Raw genomic sequence first — 22338 nt, 5'->3', positions numbered from 1 at the left:
GAGTCGCTACATTTTCGTCGACTTGAAATTAATCGTTAAACTCTTTTCAGAATCCGGCTATATGGGATGTATAAGTAATCACATTTTAAGGTTCACGGTGGAATTCACAAAATTAAACATAAAGTTTTATAATGTAAACAAGAAGTTATAATATGAAAGGCGGCAAAAGTTAAACTCGTAATGACGTATTTATTCGGTTCGCCCAGAAAGTTGATCCTCGTCTGAGCTGTGTACCTCGGTATTTCAAATTAATTTGTACTTACTTTATTAATATTAACATTAGTTTTGATCAAAACACGATTAAGAATTTATATTTATTTTTATTTCTTATGGATCTTTAGCGTCGCGAGCCCATATCGCCCACTCCTTTCAAGAACGTCATAAATGAAAAATCGTAAATTTTCTGTTGTGCATGTTTTCGTAATGCCCAGAAAATGGACTATATCTAAGCAAAAGAGGCATATTTTTAATAGATTTATATTATCCACTGACACTTCGTGATGGAATTGCATTTTTAATTTATTATTAGATTAAAACCAATATTTTTAGCTTTTCCACTTTTTTATTTGACCAGCGACCGGGTTTCGTCGTTACCGACATCATCAGACTGGTCAATATATTTTTAACTTAATATTTACCCGCTACAGGGCGGAAAGTGTTGTTTTTGCATTTTGAAGAAAAGGTATTGTTTAATTATTTTTATGGAGAAAAATGGAGAAAAAACCTTCAGGTTTTATTTGAAAAGATCTGTTGCATAGTAAAAAGTTCGGTAAGTGGCTTGATTTTTTTTTAAACATTGTATTATATTTTAAAACTTTAAAAACGTTCTCCTGAAAAATCAAGTTTTTTGATTTATGACGTTCTTGAAATGAGTGAGCGATATAGTAAAACCTCGATAACAGACTAATTGAGGGGATGGAGTGTCCGTTAAAGCCGAAAGTCTGTTAAATAAATAAGGTTATTTTTTTAAATAAATATTTACTTAATACAAAATTAATTTCATTAATTGATTCGGCAGTCACTTTTTAGTAAAAAAATCTATCCATTTTTTAATTAATGTTTTACTTGGTAAATACCACTATTTCTTTAAATCCACTGTGACATGAGTTTCGATGCATTCCGCATCATTTTAAAACATACGGTGTTTAAAAATGATGCGGAATGAATCGAAACACGTGTCACAGTAGATTTAAAGAAAAAGTGGTATTTACTAAGTAATACCTAAATTAAAAATTAATTTGTTGTCTTCGAACACTCTTCGTAAAGTGAGGTTGCTGTTTTATATCGACTCGCTTGCTTTCGGTAATCCTGCTTTGAAAAAGGAATCAAGTTTTGTTTGCACTATTGAATTTTCATGTTTTTTGTTAAAAATATAAAATTAAAAATATTTAAAAATAAATTTTTTTCCTCCATTTTCATCGGATAGTCGAATTGCCCCAAACTAGTGGTATTTGGAAAAAAATGTTACCCATTTGTATTCCAAATCAATTTGCGTGATAAAAAAGGAATAGAAAATATTTAATATATTTTAACCATGTACTCAGTATTCAACCCCATCTTCACGAAGTCTCAAAAACTTGTTCTCAAAGCTAATCCAAGTATACGGCTGTTCAGGGCCCTTATCAGGTGCTACGTTTGACGTGCTAATTTTTAAAATAACGGAGCCAAAGCCATCTTAAATCTTAACATTTAAATCTATAACGAAGAAGTTAAAGTTCTGCCGAGCGTGTTGTGGAACACGCGCTCATTAAAAATGAGTTAGTCCTTTAAATTAAAATGTTTCATGAAATGAAATTCTTCATGTGAAAAAAATGGGGGGAAAAAGTCGTAAAGTACACAGTTAGAAGAGAGATAATTATGAATATAGTTTCACTGAATAATATAAGTTAGTACTCATATTTAAAAAAAAAATTGTTATGTTTGTTGAATATAAAACATAATTACAAAATAACTTCAAATGATTTTTTTTTTTAATATTCTGAAATGATTCTTATGTATTTATTAATTTATCGTATGACATCAATACACATCACATCAATACAAATTTTAACAGTTGAAATTTATAAAAGCCACGCATTTGTATTCCATATCTTTATTTTTTAATAAAAAAGGAATAAAAACGATTCTTACGTAAAAAAAACTTTTCAATCATGTATTTTTTTAATTATATTTTTTAAACACAAATTGACGCAGTTTTAAATTAGCATTTTTCCATGTTTTTGGATCAACCGGGAAATCTATTTTACGGGATTTTTTCATCATTCTTCCCGGAAAATCGTAAGTGTACTGTATGTTATCTAAAACCACAATAAATGGATGAAAACAATTTTTTTTATTTTATTTTGAATATTAAAATCAATTAATATATTTATTTTTAAGGATCTACAAAATTATATAATTATTGAAAAAAAAACTAAATTAAAAAAATTAATTCTTCACAATTCGCGCACTCCTTTCAAGAACGTCATAAATCAAAAAACTTAATTTTCAGGAGAACGTTTTTAAAGTTTAAAAAGAAATCACAATGTAATAAAAATAAACATCAAGCCACTTATTGAACTTTTTACTGTGCAACAGATCTTTTTAGGTAAAACCTGAAGGTTTTTTCTCCATTTGAAAAATATTTAGTATATTTAAAAAAATAATTAAACCATGCATTTCTTAAAAATGCAAAAACCACATTTTCTGCCCTGTAGCCGGTAAATATTAAGTTATAAATATGTCTCTTTTGCTGGGATATAGTACATTTTCTGGGCATTCCGAAAACATGCACAATTGAAAATTAACGATTTTTGATTTATGACGTTCTTGAAAGGAGTAAGCCAATTGTTTTGCCTTGTTAAGGTATGATCACACTACTATCGATGTTTATGCCATAAGAAGTCGAAACAATCGTCGAAACATAAATTATATAAAAAAAACATTAAAAAGAGTATATATTCAATTCAGTAGACCCTTAAAACTAAGTCATAGAGATCTTCAAATTAAACCACAAATCTAAGAATTGTGTGGTTTTAGTTTTGATTCTCCAAACTGAAAACGTTTGAAACGGCTTTTACAACTACAGTCGTGACAAACATCGTATTTTCCACCACACATCTTTTTACAAGAACTTTTATTTCCGGTTGTGATTTTCGACAATGATTATTTTGACCTATTTTTGACAAACACTCCTAGTGCATGATAATTTTTAACCTTTATTGTATGTTAGAATTCGGGTCAACCAAAAACTTATGTAATTAACAAAAAATTGATTGTATCCGAATTTTTATTCACAGTTTTCTTAGGCGATATTTATATTGATAATCTTAACATAGATGAAGGGAAATATGGAAGTCTATATGGTTTTATACTTGGATAACGACATGACATTCTGCTCGTTTAAACGGTATTAAAAAAAAATATGATACATATGAAAGAAGGTGTAAAATAAAAAACACAATATATTGCATTTAAGAATTTCTCTCACATATCACAAGAAAGCAGATTCCAGCAAACCACACAAATTCAAATGAACAATGATATCCGTCAAGTGGCAGCCGCCAGCGTTGATAAACATTTGTGCCCATTTTATCAATTTGTGTGAATACTGCAAATATGATTGACGTACGACACCATTTGCAAAAATTACAACCACTTCCGATAGGGCGATTTATTTTCCGCCCCCCTGTATGTATTATACACATGGTATATCGAATCGTGACATGTTGTATTAAATTATGCACCGCGTAAATGGGCGTTATACGAACAAAAGTGAAACAATAAATTGACCCATATATTATTTAAGTAAAATCAACGATAAACAAATACATTAATGGAAAAGTAATTACGCATTTTTACCCTAGAATTAGTTCCCACATAATGCGTAGCCGGTAATTTGATTAAGGGTTTGAACCTTCTGCGAAAAGTTTAAAACAAAAAAAAAATTAACAGGACTTTCGGCCCCTGTAGTTCTGCAAATGTTCATCATTTTCTAATTACCGGCACTCAGGATATAAATAATAAATTAAATATTGAAAGTATCCTTTTAGTGTGGGTATCCTAATTATATTGTTTTCAGTATCACTGTAATATTTTTTTTTATTTGTTCGGGAATTGTACAGCTTTACATTTAAAAAATATATAATAAACAATTGTTATATAAACAATAATAAACATTACATTACATTAGCAAAAATAGTTACATTAATAAAAATGAAGCCAATTAAACAATTCCACATTTATAAATTAATAAATCCATGAAAAAAATCATGCAATCGAAAACATTAAAAATGACAGCAGCTATCGAGGAGCACGCTATTCACCGTTAACAACGTATTAGATTCCGTTTGTTTCTGATAGATTCAACAGATGGCACTGCCATTGCGGTATTTATTTTAAAACACTTCTCAAAAAAGGTTGTGATACATATTACTTTTTCACATCTCATCAAAGATAAAGAAGAATATGGAAGTCTGGGCATTTATTTAAGTATTTGGACACACTTAAAATGTTATTGAATTTAAAAAAATAAATATCGAAGAAAATATGTACAATTCATATGAATGTCAAAATTTTAGAAGCAAAATTAAACTGAGAGTACAAAATGACTTTGAAAAATGTTAATGATTTTAAATTTCTTTTAAAAATTCATTCATACACCGGACTACTCATAGGAAAATCAATCAATGACCTCAATTTGCGAACCGTTAAATGGTGTATCGATAACAAAGTTGATAATATTGAATCTATCGTCAATTCAAAATATACGCGTAGAAATTACTCATGATTTTTTTTGTTGGAGTCTATATTATATATTAAAATAGAGGGGTTGTGGAGGCATGTACCCTTTTAATAATTTTATCTAAACTATGAATCTCCTATAGAATGATAGGACGAAGTTAAGTTTGAAGGATTTTTTAAATATTATTTTTTGACATCTTATCAAAGATGAAAAAGAATATGGAAATCTAGGCATTTACGGGGCTGACGACCGTCATAGGCTAGTTTGAGTGATCACTTTAAATACGTGTAACATTCACCAATACTACCCATTAATGACAACCACACTACTTAAATACTTGGATATATATATATATATATATATATATATATATATATATATATATATATATATATATATATATATATATATATATATATATATATATATATATATATAAGGATCTTATTTCGAAACATTGATTCTTAATCACTAGAACTTCACCAGAGACGTTAAAAAATTATTTAAAAATAATTCCTTTAATTGGAGAAAGTCCAGATTTGTGAACAAGTATTTGGACACACTCAAAATGTTGTAAGGAATTTTTCATACTCAGAATAAATCGTGAAAGTAATTGCACACAGTACACTTTTTTCGAGAACCTAATGTGTAACGTTAGTACGCGTTTTATTATAAAATGTAGCTAGGAGGCATATCGATTACAACGTTGTATGAAGAGTACCTATTACAGTGTGAAATCGTGCGGTAGGGTGGAATGGTCACTAAGGGATGTATGGTATAAAGGACTATTTTTAAGACGTATTGTAGATATCTCAATAGAAATGAAGTATTTCGTTTTTTACAGGAAAGGTATTTTGGAATCGTAGCATTTACAGGGCCGTCGTTTAATCCTATATTAACCCTCGACGGATAGTTTAATCCAGTATTTGCGTTGAGGGATTCGCTATTTCCTTAAATATTGTTAAGGACTATTTCACTAGTGGTTTAGCTCGGCTACCCCAGTGATAAAATTGAGTTTTTTTTTGTCACAGTCCAAAGAATGAATTAGTAGAAATATATCTCTTTTATATAAAATATTTTACGTTGTAAAGATGAACATGGAATGGAAGATTTGGACATTCTTTAAATATTGTTTAAAAAAATTTGAACAATTTTAGCACAGCTTTGCTCGTGATAAAGATTAAGTTTTTTTTATTGTATTTTTTTAAGTTGTAACTGTCTAAAAAAAAATATTTATTGAAATATGTGTCTCTTTTTCGTACAATATTTCAAGTTATAAAGATGAACATATGATATGGTAGATTTGGACTCTTTTTCAATATTGTTAAAGACTTTTTTACTAGAATTTTAGCGCCGCCTGAGTCGAATGAGTTTTTTTGTGTCTTAAGTATGAATTTTAACAAATATGTTTCTTTTTTCATAAAATATTTCTCGATATAAAGAAGAATATATATAATGGAAGCACTGGGACAAAAGCATCTTTTTTAAATATTTTTAAAAGAGGACTCTAAAAACGTGCTGAGAATCTAGAAAAAGCGTCTGATTGATCTGATTTTTAAAATATTATTTATAGTGAGTTCTATCTGTCAAAAAGGTTTAGGGAAAGTTAGGCTAGTTGTTACAGGGGCAAGTTGTTATATTTTTAATTCCACTACAAGGTCCTGTAACGGGCGTGTCACACAGCATGCTTGAGTATCATATCCGAAATCCCTGAGGAAAAGTCGCCTGGATCAGTCGTGCCTAATTAAAATGAAACCAATGTATTTCGTGCCTCAAAGTAACCCTCAATAATTGCATTTGAAGCTTTATTATTCGCCAACCATAAGAGATGAGTTGATTTTCAATAAAAAAAAATATATTCTACGTATCTCTGCTTGCACTGAGATTACGAAAAAGAAAATATCACATGTCATTAACACATTAATAACTATTGCGAAGATTGGTGTCTTTGACTCCCCCGTTTGCGATTGTCGTTTTGAAGAAAAAGACTTTAACCATTTATTCTTTGTTTGCCCAATAAATGACCAAATGCCAACATCTTTTAAAACTCTGGCCCCGCTCATTCCCTTCCCTACAAATATCTAACTCATCCTAGCGAGCAGGAACCCAATTATAAACAATATTTTAGTTATTATTTTAAAATTGAACAAAATCAATTTATACTTTAATAATAAATTTATCATAATTTATAATCAAATAACATTATTAAATTAACTTGACATTGGCAAAAGCAATATATTCTATATGCAACCCCATTATTTATACAAAAAAAACGTATTAAGAAATATTAAACGATTTTAATTCGTTTTTCAAAAGGTGTCTAACTTGTTATGAAATATATATATATATATATATATATATATATATATATATATATATATATATATATATATATATATATACAGTATCTACTCAATGAATTAGGGCCACCCAATATTTTTTTGAATACTCTGAAATCTTTTGGATTATTACCCATTATTTTACATAAATACTTTAAGTTTTCTATTGACATCTAATATCATGTATATTACCTTCAATAATATGTAAAATATACCTGGATTATTTATGCCTTTACAAAATTTCAAACCCTTTTTCTGAGAAAGGTCCCTAATTAGCACAGGTAGACAGATAGTTGAAAGTTCAAAAAATAGTCCTATCTCATTTATTAGTGAAGTTTCTTGAGTTCTGGTTGTTGTTTTGTTCAGAGAGGTTATATAGTTATCGTGTCTTGTGAAAAAAACTTCATTTTTAATTTTAGTTCATAAAGTATAATTTTTTTTTTGTAAACACAAGTGTTTTTTTTGGAAAGGACAAAATGGGAAAAAGTAAAGTCATTTCTGAGGAAAAAAAGTCTAGTGTTATAGTGCTACTGAAATTAGGAATACTATCTAATAGAGAAATTTCAAAAAAAGAAAACGTTTCTCGTCAAACAGTGGACAGATTTTCAAAATCAATAAAAAATTAGTCACCCGCCACCAGCAATCGGCGAAAGAACTGTCGTAGGATTAGAAAAACAACACCGAGGGCTGATCGAAAAATCGTTCAAAGTGCCTTAGAAACCCGTAGTGCATCAGCAAAAACATTAAAAATAAAATTGGAAGAAGAGGGTATAAATATATCGGTATCAACACTGAGGCGACGTCTTTACGAAGTAAATCTGAAATGCAGGCGCCCTGTAAAAGTACCAAAATTGACACCACGAATGAAAGCGGATCGATTAAAATGGGCCAGGCTACATCGAAATTAATCGGTGGATGATTGGAAAAAGGTATTTATTTTAATTGAATTTTCAACATATCATTTTAGTAAATAAACCTATATATTTAAATTAAACTTAAATTTTCATTATTTTTCAGGTCATCTTTAGTGATAAGTGCCGGTTAGAAGCCGTGACAGAGAGCCGTCGATTCGTCAGGAGAACACAAATGGAACGTTACAATGAGGTCTGTGTGGTAAAAGTTATCAAACACCCCCCTGCAACAATGATATGGTCATGTATTATTAACAATTTACCTGGACCGTTGTTTTTCGTGGAAGGAACAATGAACCAAAATTCCTATAAGCAGGTCCTCGAACGAATTTTATTGCCCTTCTACCATACACTCGACCCAACAGAAGGTCCATACACCTTCATGCAGGATGGGGCACCTTGCCACCGGGCTAAATCAATAATAAAATTTTTGTCCAACAAAAATCTGCCTTGCTCCCCTGGCCTGGAAATTCTCCGGACCTTAATCCTATAGAAAACGTATGGAGCATGTTAAAAATAAGGTTTACTCATTTCCAAATCCGACAGTAGACTGTCTAAAAAAAATATTCAAAAAATTTGGTCAGAAGACGAAGAAATAAAAAACATGATACAACAGTGCATTTTAAGTATGCCAAAAAGAATTGAGGCAGTTATTTCTGCCAAAGGTGGAAATACTAAATACTTACTATATTTATATGAAAATATATGCATAATTTAAGCGTAATAAAGTGTTCATGTGTAAATAAAATTCAATGTTGTTTTATTCAAGGTTTTCTCTGAGTTATTTCTGTTTGAATTGAGAAATTGAACAAAATTCTGCGTGGCCCTAATTCATTGAGTAGATACTGTATATATATATATATATATATATGTATATATATATATATATATGTATATATATATATATATATATATATATGTATATATATATATATATACATATATATATATATATATATATATACATATATATATGTATATATATATATATATATATGTATATATATTTAAATATACATATATATATATATATATATATATATATATATATATATATATATATATATATATATAAATATATACTTATATCATTCTTCCCTTTTTTATGAAAGAAGATGGAAGTCTGAGCATCCCAGACCTTACGACTTAGCATTTGGCTGGCTTAGCGATCACTTTATACACTTGTATAACGTTCACCTTCTGCCCAATATTGAACATCCATATTGCACTAATTATTGAAAATTTTATTTATGCAATGGTCTTAGATCCTTCGGTCTTTACCCCTGGGATACTCAGACTTCCATCTTATTTCATAAAAAGGAGAAGAATGACACATGTTTCATATCAAGTTGAGACACATTTAAAATTGACATCTCATCCGTAGGGTAAACAATCCGGTATCCGATATAATAAATAATATAATATAATTTTAATCCAATTAGGGTTAGACGAACTAGTTCTTACAACACGATAAGGGTAACTGTTACTGAAAAAATATTTCCACTTTTTCCCTTATAAATAATAAAACCCTTATCCACCCCAATGGTGCATAGGGCACTGCGTCATATAAACGCAGTGTTAAGGAAAGGTGATCAGCCCTCCGCTTCAGGTACCAGTCCAGGGTAATATTGAATAAATATGACAGTGAAAAAATCACTTATATTTATTTTACCATTTTACCCCCCTTGGGAATCGAACCTGGGACCTCCAGAACGGTAGCCGGGCGTGTTGACCATTACACTAAGGAGGCGTACAAATTATACTTATACTTTTACTTTATACTTTATTTAATTACAATTTTTTTCAATGATACATTATACCCATATCTATGAAACGTCACATAAACTACTTCCCCTCAATCATTAAGAAAATTACGCTTTTTAAAAAGATTTAAACAGAGAGGTGGTTGAAAATAATCACATGACTAAAAACAATATTTTTAAGCAATCCCTCTCGCTTGCATTGAACCTAATATCATCATGTCATATTTTTAAATAACAGAAATATGGCCATATAATCGAGATATCTTCTCAAAGAGAACTACAAGCCTTCAGAAATTTCCAATGTTAGGAACGTTTGTACTGATTTTTTTTTATAAAATTTTATTTAATATAATTGAAGGTACAAAAATATATTATTATATTAATACAAAAAAATATCTTACAAAGGCATGGCCTGCGTGTGGGTATACATTTTATTTTAGGTTATGGTAAAGGGTTTTTTTTTTTTTTTTGACATCTCATCAAAGATGAAGAAGAATATAAAAGTCTGGGCATTTACGGGGCTGACGACCGTCATCGGCTGGTTTAAGTGATCACATGAGATGTCAAAAAATAATATGAAAATAACTCCTGTAATTGAAGATAATCCAGATTTTGTGAACAAGTATTTGGACACACTCAAAATGTTATAGTAAAGGGTACTGGAAAGAATGCAATAGATATAAAAAAAAAATTTAAACTGCTAATATAAACTACAAGTATTTGATTTGTCAGGAAAGAATTAGTTAATTAACAATATTCGTCAAAATGTACTAGTGGGTTCATACTTAGTTTTCCATTTCTTCTTTCGTGAACAATTACAAGAGAAAAGAAAAACTTTTAGTTCGGATTATGTGTTTAACATAAGTACGATATAATGTTAGCTATTCTAAAAATACAGAAATATTATTGTAGAAAACAGAAGCGAGCAAAAAGTTCTGCGAGAATTGGCAATAATACAAAAAGCCATTAGATGTAGAAACTTAACGACAAGCGATGGGGTGAATCCAGTTGTATGGAAAGATTATAAATTATAACCATTCATTCGAATAACTATTAGATTAGTAAAATTCATTACTTCTTCTTCTTTTACCATATCCGCTTTCTACGTGGAGCATGCGGAGTCCACGAACTGTCACCAGGCTTTTGTCTGTCGGTTGCCAGCTCCCTTGCATCCTCCCAAGTCAGACGTCAAGATGAGAACACCCGACGAATTGTCAGCAGTGGTCGTCCTGGGCGGCGCGAACCTGCCTTGTAAAAGAGACAAGCTTGACTAAGGCTCTCATAGCTAACTGAATCGCTTTTCTTGACGACAGTTGTGACCAATATTTGGTGCATCTTACGCCTTATCTCTTCATTCCTCACAAAGTCAAACCACCGCACGCCTAAAATTATTCGCAGACACCTATTCTCAAAGCTACTTTCAAACTACTACTCTCAAACTACTACACGGCTTCTCTGTGTCCTTGTAATGTGCATTGTTTTATAGCCGTATAAGAGAATAAGAGCCAAGAAGCATTGTATTTTAACAAAATTCATTATATTTATTTGAACATTTCAACATAGATGAAGAAGAATATGGAAGCCTAGGTATTTACTAATACTCTCTCTCTCGCTCTGTTTCAAATACTGTTTCAAATAATCTCTTTTAATCTTATGTATTAATTTTAAATCAAACACAGATTTTTTGAGTCTACTAAGTTGTATTTTATTAACAAAAATCACATAAAAAATACATAAAAAATTATATTGTGACAATTGTTTCGCCTTGTTAGGGCATTATCAAACGAATGTGAAGATCAAATGGATTACGGTCCTTATGTAGCTATACAATTCTAAGTGACAGTTTTAACATGTGCAGCAATAATTTATGGGAGACAACAGTAGCTAATGGGGGATGTAGGTATGTACCCTTATATTTGTTTTCTGGGAAAGGCAGAATTTATTGACATGGCCATATTTTAGAGATTTTAATACAATTGTTGGTAATATTATTTTTTTTTTAAATTTATATCTTTTAATCTTTGTTTTTTATACGAAATTACACAGTAACAAGTGTACAGTGCTTTCATTTAAGTACATACAGATTGTAAACATACTATTTATTGTAAACATATATAATCTTATCGTTGAATTTGTAAATAATGTTGCCTCGGAGGGCTTTTAACTGAAAATTTATAATTTTCCAAATATTGTTCATTTTAGCTTTAGGGATTATTTTACCCGCATTCGCTAATATTTTCCTAAAATTCTATTTTTATTAAATATTCATAAATTAATTGAAGGTATTAGTCACGACTGTTTTTGAGTTCCTAACAGTGAAAATTTCAACCGAGTGTTAGCGGGTTAAAATAAAGTATTTTACTTTCATTATTGAGTAGAACATCGCTGTGTTCCATTACACAGCAGACACGTAAACTGTAATTTCATTAATTGATTCGTCGGTTACTTTGAGGTACGTGTATATCTATCCATTTAATATTCAAGTAATACTTTGTTAATACCACTATGTATTAATAATTCTAATGTGCTGCGACGCGTGTTTCGATGTATTCGACATCATTATCAAACATTTCTGAAATTGTAAACCTTACATTTGGGAGCTGTTTCTCGAGGGTGAAGAATGGGGATGGTGTAGGGTTTGTCTAATTATACTTCTATGGGATCATTGAAAAAAGATAATTCTTAGGTATCTATTGACATATGACAAATCATTTTATATTGTTATTAGAATTTAAATTATTATTTAAACTTTCTTATTAGAGTATAACTTTAATTAAGATTCAATGTCGTTTTGATTGTACGTGTGATTTTTTTTTTTTATATGACTTGCAAATTCAGTCATAGGTCATATCAATGAAAGAGTTTTCAATCATAATTTTATTAGCAATATATATATATGTATATATATATATATATATATATATATATATATATATATATATATATATATATATATATATATATATATATATATATATATATATATATTTATATATATATATATATATATATATATATATATATATATATATATATATATATATATATATATATTATTATTTATTATTATATTTATTATTTATATATATATATATATATATATATATATATATATATATATATATATATAATAAATATATATTATATTAATGTTTTTAAGTTGAGATGTAAGATTTATTTATATTTAAACTTTTGTTAAATTCTAATGTTAATTAAATTTTGTTTTCAAATTTGTTAGAACAATTTGTTAGAATGTTTAGTTGTATTCCTATTCTTCCTCAAATAACCAAAACAAGGAAACTTTTCTTAAGTAATTTCTGCTCTCGGGTATACTATATACTAAGTAAAAGTCTTATTCATTAATTATTTATTCCACTTAACACTAATTACAAAAATTGAATCAAAATCACTAGCTTAATTAATTTCTTCTAGATAATTAATTTCGAATTAAGGTTAACGGTACCCTTAATATTTTAAAGAAACATTAATCTTTTTTTTTGACATCTCATCAAAGATGAAGAAGAATATGGTAATCCAGATTTTGTGAACAAGTATTTGGACACACTCGAAATGTTGTTAACATAAATCTGATTCATTATATTATCTTAATTTTTTCCTCTTCTTCTTCATCTTCTTGGTGTAGGTTTTGTGGGCTGTTTTAAAAGGGATTATTTAATGGCGATTACATCCTGCTATGTTGATTCTCAACTGTCAATTCATTTCTTTGGTGGTCCGCCCGGGAGTCGTCTACCTTGGGATTGGCTGAGCAGTGCGATGGGGGGGAGTCTAGATGGTTCCATTCTCCTCACATGCTCATACATTGTCTTCCCCACTTTATAATTAAAGTTAACCTTTAAAAATTTATTATCTGAAATTTGAGATTGTAATACACGTGATCGTTTAAACCAGCATATGACGGTCGTAGGCCCCGTAATTGTCCAGACTTTTCTATTATTTTTCATCTATGTTGAGATGTCAAAAAACAATATGAAAAAAAGTACCTGTAATTGGAGATAATCCAGATTTGTGAACAAGTATTTGGACACACCGAAAACGTGACTGGACAATGGCTGGACAAAAGGAACAATATTTTTTTATAAATAATAATACTTTTAATACACAAAATATAAATAATACATTTCTATAGCCAGCGCCTGCAAGGCTCGTCTTCTTAATAAAAAATTCTTGAATGAAATTTGATGTTCGTATGACGTAAACATATTCGAAACGTGTTTTAATATTTTATTTATAAGGATTAAGTTACGATTGTAAATCAGTTTTTCCGTCCTCCGGAAAACCCGAATTTCGGCAGATATACATTTTTGCAATGGAAATTAGGTAGGTACGTTGAATCCGTAACATTAGCTACGCGAAAAGGTGTTTTCTTTGTGAGGGGTTTTATGAGTAGTCCACTTGCAAACCATGTTATGTTAAAAAAGCAATAGCTGATAAGAATATTTATCTTTATAGTTAATGAGTCTACGATCCTATCAAATTAATTTAAAGTTTTAGATTGACATTTCTCGGTGGAACTGCATTTTATAAAATAAAATAACAACCGTGTAATTTTTTCCAAATGAATTTTATTTGACTAGCAACCGGGTTTTGTTGTAACCGACATCATCAGACTGGTGTGAGGCTAGACAAAGTTCTTTAATAATTAAAATGTAACTTTGTGTTAAAATCACCATAAATATTTTATTACTTGATTATAATGTCTACCAGTTTCGAACCTAACCGCTTCTTTATCAAGACTGATTATTACTAAAAAATTGTCTGCTAAGCAAAATTTTAAATATTTTGACGGTGAAGAAGCGGTTAGCTTCAAACCCGGTAGACAAAATAATTCAATTATAAAAAAAATATTTACTGTGACTTCAAAACAAAGTTACATTTTAAGTATAAAATGGAAAATCACGAAGTTTGTGCTTCAAATATAAATTTAAACTCCATAAATTATATTCACGAGAAGACAGGAGTTGAAAACCATCATATTATATAAAATCATGGTTTACAACTTCTGCCTTGTTGTGTATTTCATATATAATTTTTCCTAGCCTACCACCAGTCTGTTGATGTCGGTTACAAATTTCAAATTCATTTATGTTAAGAAATAAAAACAGTGTTTATCAACAATCATTTGATTTGCATTTTAAAATGTAATATAAACAGTTTTGCACGAAGTACTTTAAACATGGATAGTTTTACAGTTGTATTCAATCAAAATAGGCAGTTTTAAAACCGTTTTATTTTCAAAATTTTATCGTATCTACTCTTAACAAATTTTAATTAAAATCTATTATTACACTCTGTCCATTTCTTCATTCATTAAAGTCTCTTCACTATTAACTTCTTTAGTATTTTCATTTAATTCTTCTTTTAAAAAAATATTTTAGAGGCATCAAATTTAGAGTGCCAAGACCCAGGTAACTTTAGTATGACACTCTCCTTATCATTCATCGTTCACTTTGAGTAATACCACTTCAATGCATTACGCAAAATAAATGATTATTTAAAAACATTTAGTATGTTTTTGACGCTTAAATTTCCCGATTTTGCATGATTATACAACATTCTACGCAACTTAACAATTTTATAGTAACTAAGAGATTTTTGAAATTGAACTGTCGATCGGCATAGCGAGATTTGGAACAGTATTGATATTTCTAGTCCATTTTATTCCTAATTTAATGAATTTTGGCAGATTATGTTAAACAAAGATACTTGTTCACTGAAAATTGTTCAAAACGTGTACATAAATTATCTGGTCAAATTGTAAGCTTAAATAATAAAAATTAAAATGTTATTTTCTGGCGTTTCTCATGTGTGTGATTATAATCCAGGATTCGGACCTCACATACTAATATAAGAGTTTCTGCTTAGTAAAAAGCTTCTTTACATCTCACCAAAAGATGTCTCTAGTGAAGTTTTAGTGATTCAAGAACAAGGTTTCTAAATTGGTTCATATACATATAGAACTTGAGAATTTGAGTAGTGTGGTTGTCAATAATGGGTAGAATTGGTGAATGTTACACGTGTGTAAAGTGATCACTTAAACCAGCCTACGAAGGTCGTCAGCCCCGTAAATGCCCAGACTTCCATATTCTTTTTCATCTTTGATGAGATGTCAAAAAATAATATGAAAGACGTTAGTGTCTACCGATTGCCGCCATTAGCTAAAAAGCTTACTTTTTAAACATAACGTGGTGTGCAAGTAGACTACTCATATTCTCCCTTTGGAATTATTTGAGTAACGCGCATGAAAAGATTTCAGGAAGGTGTTCGGTGGTTAAACAGAATTACGACCGTATTCTACAAACCTGTTAGGGGTTGAAAATCCGCACAGAATAAAACCGGGAGTTCCGGCGATGAATGAAACGAACGTGCTAACTTTCTCAAATCCCTCTTGCCAGCTCTTTATTTTGTAATTGGATCGTGACAATTTGTTTACGCTCAGTATACCTTTTAATAAAATACTTTTCTATTTATATAATAATAATAAACCCTTACCCGCACCCCACGGTGCATAGGGCACTGCGTCATATAAACGAAGTGTTATCTTGATCGTTTACACATGAAGGAAAGGTGATCAGCCCTCCACTTCAGTGCCAGTCCAGGGTAATATTGAACAAATATTACAGTGAAAAAATCACTTATATTTATTTTACCCCCCTTGGGAATCGAACCCAGGACCTCCAGAACGGTAGCCGAGCGTGCTGACCGTTACACTACGGAGGCGGACTATATTTATTTACTACCTCCAAAAAAAATAGGCTTAGGTAATGGTCAGCAAGCTCGGCTACCGTTCTGGAGGTCCAGAGTTCGATTTTCAGGGGGGGGGGGGTAAAATGAATATGTGATTTTAACTTTAATATTTATTCAGTATTACCCAGGACTGGTTGGTACCTGAAGGAGTGTTAACGATCAAGATAACACTGCGTTTATATGATGCAGTGTCGAATGAGTGAAGAAAGAACAGTAAAAACTAATTTTTGTGAAAAATTGTGGCAGAATTTGCATGATCAAGTATTTCAAATATTTGAGCCAGGTCAGATCAAGAGACGAAATAATCGCGTGTATGAACGAGGAGATGCATTAATATAGAAGAATCAAAGATTATTTGAAAAGATAGATTGGTGTGGAGGTCTATTTTCTCTGCCTACCCCTTGGGGAAGTGGCGTAATATTGTAGTATTTTTTGTTATATAATAAAATAACAACTATATAATTTTTTTCTAATCGGTTTAATAGAACATCGTTACCGACATCAGTCCGATAATGTAAGATAAAAAAGTTGTCTTTATTATATAAGAAGCAGTTCCACCTAGAAATGTCCGTAGCGAACTTATAATTTATATACTACTACTACTACTACTACCATCACGCCGTTTCCCCGCAGGGGTAGGCAGAGAGGATGGAACGCCACACTCTTCTGTCCTGACATACACTCCTCGCCTCCTTCACATCCATACATCTAGTCATACATGCCCTCCGATTACGCAGACTTTTGACACCGCCAGATTTTAGGTTCTGATTGATCTGATCGTGCCAAGTCTTTTTCTTTTTTTTTATATTATTATATAATTTATATTATAATCAATAAATAGACTTTCAATTACGTTATAATTTATTTATCGTGACAGCTGCTTTGCATGATCAAACTAAGTCGAAAAAAAACAGGGTCATTTTTCAGTAAAATATTTTTTGAGGACCTACAACTGGGAGTGATTGCAATATTATGTATTTTTTTCTTTTTGGTCTTTGGAAAAATTGTGTATTGTTAAGGCCAAGTATTCTTTCATATTTGTCCGCCTCCGTAGTGTAATGGTCAGCACGCTCGGCTACCGTTCTAGAGGTCCCGGGTTCGATTCCCAAGGGGAGTAAAATAAATATAAGTGATTTTTTCACTGTAATATTTATTCAATATTACCCTGGACTGGTACCTGAAGCAGAGGGCTGATCACCTTTCCTTCATGTGTAAAACAATCAATATAACACTGCGTTTATATGACGCAGTGCCCTATGCACCATTGGGGTGCGGATAAGGGTTTCATTATTCTTTCAAACTTAATTTTCTTTATACCCAGGTAACATTTGACGTAATTGTTTTTCTCTGTAACTCTGTTTTCGTATTGAAAAATAAGTTTTCCTTCGAAAAAATACATACTTATATGGTTTTGTCGAGAAAAGAGTTATTTAAAAGTAATGAGTTGTAAAAAATTTTAAAATATGTTTTCAATACATTTTCAAAAACACAAAAAATGCAATTATTAAAAAAAAATCCGTAACTAGATTTCCGGCACTATGCATTGCCGGAGGCCAACTGAGTTTTATTAATGTAAGTTTGGCCTTAATACTTTGTAAACAAAGCCTACTGGCCTCAGGTCTGCCTTCGTGTTTAGCTACCGTGTTGAAAGTCCGGGTTTCCCAGGGGGAGAGGGTGGAAATAAGTGTTTATGATTTTACACTAAAATATTTATCTAATCTTACCCTGGACTAGTTCATGAAGCGCAAGAGTGATAACCTTGCTTTGAAGTAACGATCAAGATAACACTGCGTCAATACGATGCAGTGGTCTATGCACCATTGGGTGCGCGGATAAGGGTAAGAAGAAAAAACAAGGTACACCTATCCCAGAGATTTAATTAGGGTAAGCAGTAGAGGTGGATAGTAAGGTAAGCTGGTACTACTTACTAGAGTAGGCAGTATGAGTATATAGTAAGGTAAGATAGGTACTACTTAGTAAAATAGGGTAGGTTCTAGTTTCGGTTTTTATATGTCACGCCAAGTAAGTAGGATAGCTACTGCTTTTCTTCCTATGACCTATCCATCTCTGAAGTAGGCAAGGTATTTTTATAAACCTTTTGGAAAAATAATTCCTAAACAAAAGCGGTTAAAAATAAAGTTTATTGTTTTTTTGTTTTTTTTAAAAAAAAAAATTATGAATCTTAAAAACAACCATGCGGATTAAATTACAGACTCTTTGTAAATAGGGTAAGCATGATTTACAAATTCGCCTGGATCTTTTTATACATCCACGACTCATTCTCGAGATGTAACAAAATCCAAGCAAAGTAAATTATTTTCGTTATTGAATCATACATGCTCTTGGTAGCATTCCAAGATTTAAACCGTTAAACTTAAAATCATTTGCAGATATTTCTTAAGCAATCGTGAGCTTTTCATCCACGCCAAAGATGCATAGAGAACCCGTTCTCTTACGAGCCGGCTTTAGTTAAACAAACTACTGCTTATATAAGGGATAAAGATATAGAAAGGACAGTAATTTCTGGGAATCACTTAATCAGTTAAAGCAAATAAAAGCCTAAGAATGAAACCTAAATTGGCAGTACACAATCGAGTCCTTGTACCAATGTAATGAAAGAATGCAAGCCAGAGATAATCTATCCATCTTTAATTTACTAATGAAACTTTTTTTTTTAATTCAAAATTTTTAACCATACAGACGTAAAAAGGATATATGAAAATTCTTTAAAAAAATGAATGCCTGTTATTCAAATTAATTGAAAAAATATATAAAAGACTTTTGTATAATAAATTACGTACAAATAATGTGTTTTAAGTCCCTCTCCAAGCACAAGAGCTAAGATATATTTTAAGTTGAAATATGTTATGAATGAATTAAGTATTTTTTAAAATTAAACACTTGTATATACCGCTTTATCGAGTTTTATTTTTATTTACGACTAGTTTTGAAAACGACAGATGTTTTCATCTTCTGGTACAAATTAAAACTAGCGAACAAATATAAATTTAGGTGTATATTTAGGTTAATAAATATAGGGAGGGGGGTTAAGGAAGAAGATTTTTTGTAAGAGGAAACATTTTTGTTCGTTGGTTTTAATAATGTACCAGAAGATGAAAACATCTGTCGTTTTCGAAACTAGTAAATAAAAATTAAACTCGATAATGTGGTATATATTCAAGTGCTTCATTTTAATAAAATAATCATGTCATTCCACAAAGTTAATGCCGAATCAATAAATAATATAATGAATTAAGTTGTATTGTGTAACTATATTAATGAAATAAATACGTTAGTAAATAAATATCAAACTAGTTTAGAGCATAAAAATGTGTTCAATTTCTTGTATAATACATAATATATACCGGGTACGAATTCGAAGGTTGACAATACCATCGCCCAATACTAAAACAGCGCCACCGGGTCTAACTGAATATGTATTGGGTAACACCAAATTATAATCTCTTTGGAAGCAGCCTTCGCCTTCTCCACATTCTCCCTTCACGTGTACACGCAGACCGCTTCAATATGTGGTGTACCATATCTCTCACTCCTTTCAAGAACGTCATAAATCAAAAAACTTGATTTTTCAGGAGAACGTTTTTAAAGTATAAAAATATAATACAATGTATTAAAAATAAATATCAAGCCACTTTTTACTGTAAAATCTTTTAAGGTAAAACCTGAAGGTTTTTTCTCCATTTGAAAAATATTTAGGATATTTAATAAAAAAAATTAAACAAAATCTTTTCTTCATAATGAGAAAACAACACTTTCTGCCCTGTAGCGGGTAAATATTAAGTTAAAAATATGCCGCTTTTGCTGGGATATAGTACATTTTCTGTCCATTCCGAAACCATGCACAACTGAAAATTGACGATTTTTGATTTATGACGTTCTTGAAAGGAGTGAGTGATATGTAATCCTCTCCGAGCTTCCTGGGTTTCTTCTCCCATACGCGCGCACAAATCTGTTCCGCCGGTTTTTCATCATTCATTCAGACCATCTTAACACACGTCGCTCACTCCTTTCAACAACGTCATATATCAAAAGACATGATTTTTCAGGAGAACGTTTTTAAAGTTTATGAATATAATATTATGTATTTTAAGTAAATATCAAGCCCCTTTTTGAACTTTTTACAGTGCAACAGATATTTTTATGTAATACCAGAAGGTTTTTATTCAATTTGAAAAATATATTTTGTATATTTAAACAACAAAAAAAATTAAACAATACCTATTCTTCAAAATGCAAAAACAACACTTTCTGCCCTGTAGCGGGTAAATATTAAGTTAAAAATATGCCGCTTTTGCTGGGATATAGTACATTTTCTTGGCATTCCGAAAACGTGCTCAATTAAAAACTGACGATCTTTGATATATGACGTTGTTGAAAGGAGTGTGCGACATGTTATCGATTTTATCTCGGCTTTGCATTTTTTTCGTATTTCGCCATTTGAATATGTTATGCTGAAATATTTCAATTTCGCTCGGTTTTCTTTTTCCTTTCTTCCAGTCCCAGCAAACCAATATTACATATTTTAGAAGCCAGAGTGGCCTGACCTATCATTACATATTTATGAATAAGTGTACTCTTCACCTTTTCTAATTATAAGATAATCCGAATTTATAAAAGCAGTTAAAATATTAAAAAAATACCGTATAAAAATAATATATGAAGAGTTTTCTTAAAGATATACACATACAAGTTTCCCGCAATAAATTAATGGTGACACTCGCCGTGTGGCATGTTGCGCAATCTTGTCGAAATCACAGCTTTGTCACATCAATGCCATTCAACTGAGGTGATCATGGTTCTGTGGCTCTTCATTGACCGTAACATTTTGGTCAGCTTTGCCTTTTTAAAAATATGAGCAAATGATACCACCTGCCCATAAGGCACACCAAACAGTGACTTTTAACGGGTGTAAGTTCGTCTCGACAAAAGCTCTGTGTTCTGCTCAACTTTGAACTGTCTAATGGGCAATTCAACAAGGTTGCCTGTTTAAAAACCGAACATCTAAAAAAAACACCCTTTACTTAAATTCAAATGTTCCCGTAAGTTCAAATGCAGTGGATAAAACTAATTTGAGATTATCGAAAAACTATTAAAATTATTCTTTATTGATTATTGTATCTTAATGTACGCATAAGTATGTGTGTAATAAACGTGACGCTTCCTTGAAAATTTACAGTTATTAATCGCTGTCTAAAAAGTATAATTTCTTATAAAAATAAAAATAAAATTCACTTTCTAAATATGTACTAGAATGTGACTTTTTCTTAGAATTAATATATTAAAAGAATATTTTTATAAATTTTTTTGTATCTTTTTGTAACCTTTCTTTGACTTTTTTCTTGCCAAAACCATTTTTAAATACAAAAACTTATTTTTTCAATACAAAAACGGTGTTTTAAGCAAAAAAAATCAACCACGTCAAATGTAACCCAGGTTTAAAGAAAATTAAGTTGCGATTTATCGTATATGTGTAATGAAATTCAGTATACGGAAGTTTTTACGTATTTCCGACTTAACCGTGTTAAAAGCAGCATTTATACACATGTAAACTCGTTTACTTAGTATGTCCGTTTTATAGCAGACGATGTTCTTTGTATTGTTTCCTCAACTACCCCGGCAAGTGTCTTAGTAACCCAGTTTATGGGGAAAGGACCCATCGCATTGCGTAGCCGTGTCACCATCGTTTCTGAATTAAGCCATAACAACCTCATGGTGGTCGGGTGAAGCAATAGGAAAGAAACCCTAATTCTAAAAGTTATCGATCCTTATTGTCTACACCCTAAAACAGTTATTTCGAGACTTGATTATCCTTTTTG

General features: G+C 30.6%; 1 protein-coding gene across 1 annotated transcript in view; it reads left to right on the top strand.

Moving 5' to 3' along the window:
* Nucleotides 1-22338, top strand: part of LOC148300362 (protein SCAI) — a 107796-nt gene that overhangs the window by 66697 nt on the left and 18761 nt on the right. The window lies entirely within an intron of this gene.

This window comes from Brachycentrus maculatus, unplaced genomic scaffold (assembly GCF_059751285.1).
Source record: "Brachycentrus maculatus isolate JH-2025_06_01 unplaced genomic scaffold, ASM5975128v1 h1tg000743l, whole genome shotgun sequence".
Classification (NCBI taxonomy): domain Eukaryota; kingdom Metazoa; phylum Arthropoda; class Insecta; order Trichoptera; family Brachycentridae; genus Brachycentrus; species Brachycentrus maculatus.
Note: the sequence above shows the minus strand (reverse complement) of the source record. Positions and strands in the feature narration are given on the sequence as shown.